The following is a 2542-nucleotide window of genomic DNA, read 5'->3' on the forward strand; positions in this document are numbered from 1 at the left end:
GATAGAAGTCGCAGGCTTAACAAAAAATTACACATCTGAAAGAAGATACATGTAGGTGACTAATGGTCCTATTGAATATTTGAACTAAAGATTCAAAGATCTGGAACTTATCATCTGGTAGCCACAAATGTCAAGAATGACCTCTATCCAACATAAGAGTGCACATGCTGAAATGTCTCGCCTGCTATACTGACCATTGATTTTATGTTGATAGTCCTAAATATAAAGTTTACTACAAGTATCACATTAACATTTATGATCCAAGAGAATGAGGTCAAGGTCAGATAAACCAAGCCGGAAATACATGTACACCTTTAATACAATCATTCCATACACAGAATATAGATGACCTATTGCTTATAGTATAAAAGAAAGACCAAACCATGGAAATTTTATATTGACCAACGAACCATGAAAATGGGGTCAAGGTCAGATGAACCCTGTCAGACAGACATGTACACCTTAAAATCATTCCATGCATCAAATATAGTTGACCTATTGCTTGAAGTATAAGAAAAAACAGATCAAAATACAAAAACTTAACATTGAGCAATGAACCGTGAAAATGAAGTCAAGGTCAACTACAACCTGCCAGACACATGTACATCGTAAAATATTTCCATACACCAAATATAGGTGACCTATTGCAAACAGTATTATAAAAACAGAGAAAAACACAAAAACTTAACATTTACCACTGAACCGTGAAAATGAGGTCAAGGTCAGATGACACCTGCCAGTTGGACATGAACACCTTACACCAATTATAATAGACCTATTGGTTATAGTATCTGAGATTAGGACTAGACCACGAAAACCTAACCTTGTTCACTGATCTATAAAATGAGGTCGAGGTCAAGTGAAAACTGTCTGACAGGCATGAAGACCATGCAAGGTATGCACATACCAAACATAGTTATCCTATTTCTAAAAATAAGAGAGAAATTAACATTACATATATTAATAACTTTTTTTTCAAGTACTGTAAATTCAGAAATTATTGCGTGCATTTAAAGATTGGACAAAAATGCGAGATTAATTATTGCGATTTCAGGAAAATCTTCGCACAGATATATTTATCAGATATCAGAATGCGAGTTCTTATTATTGCAATACTAAACCAGTTGCATTATCGCATTAATAAAAATCTCGCAATAATTTCTTAATTTTCAGTAGTCACTGAACCATGATAATGAGGTCAAAGACAATGGACACATGACAGACAGAAACTTCATATCATAAGGCATCTATATACAAAGTATGAAGCATCCAGGTCTTCTACCTTCTGAAATATTAAGGTTTTTAAGAAGTTAGTTAACGATGTTGTTCCCGCAACTGGGTCACTATCCCTATGTTGAGCTTTCAATGACAGAAGTCGCGGGCTCGACAAAAACCATAACAAATCCTATGAACTCTCCTTATATTCAGCCTCAAATTACCATTTGCATTTTTCAAAATTTGTTTAATTCACCATCTAGAATTGCATCTGGAAGCAATTCATTTGCCTGATCAAAATAACATTAGCAGTTTAATAAAGGGCCTTCCATACATTATTGCTTGGAATAGATTAGTAAATGATCACAAAAACTTGTGTATAAAGTTTGATTCAGATTCAGTTTTTTTTTTTTTATAGAAAGATGGGAATGTGATTTCAATATACTGATTAGTGTTGACGTTTGTACAATGTATGAAGATTTTAGATTTTGCCTTGCATATTCAGAATAGAAGGTATGATAAGGCCACTTTTTGTCCTTTTCAATAAAAAAATGAAAAGGTATAATATATCAAATAAAATGCCAAGAATTATCTATTTCTGTAAGGCCTTAATTCCTTTTTTCCAGAAATTAGTTGTAAACTAGCCATTTCAGTTATATATCCATTTTAACACGTTTTTGATATCATACCTGATATGTCTTACTTTTCATGTATCAATGTATCAATATAAGTTCTTTCATAAAAAAGGCTCTTTTCATACTCCTTTGACAATCATACAAGTCCATAGATACATTTTTCTCTGATGTTTGATTCAGATTTGCCATGAAGTTCAGTGAGGAAAATAATGATTTAATATATGGTCAGAATCCTGTAATTCAGTGGTTGCTGTCCATTTTATCTGGGTTTTTTTCGTTTATAGTTTTGTCATACACCAGGCTGTTGTTTTTTTTTATTTGAAATGTTTTACATTTTGTCATGTAGTGGCCTTCTATAGCTGAATATACAATATGGGTGTTTGTTCATTGTTGAAGGCAGTACAGTAACCTATAATTGTTTAAATCCACATCATTTGTTCTCTGTTGGATATTTGTCTCATTGGCAATCATACCATATCTCCTTATTTTAATTTATTAGGAACAGAAGATTGCACCACTGCTGCCATGTTATTATGTACCTCACATTCAATGAAATTCTGGTTTTCCCCCCCAGGATTTTTACTTTTTTCAGGATTTTTCCTAAACAGAACATTTTAATAATTTTTCCAGTTTTCCTGGTAGTATCGATTTTGAACCATTTTTAACATGCAAAGAAGACAGCCAAGAATGTA

This window comes from Mytilus californianus, unplaced genomic scaffold (assembly GCF_021869535.1).
Source record: "Mytilus californianus isolate M0D057914Y unplaced genomic scaffold, xbMytCali1.0.p SCAF_3, whole genome shotgun sequence".
Taxonomy (NCBI): domain Eukaryota; kingdom Metazoa; phylum Mollusca; class Bivalvia; order Mytilida; family Mytilidae; genus Mytilus; species Mytilus californianus.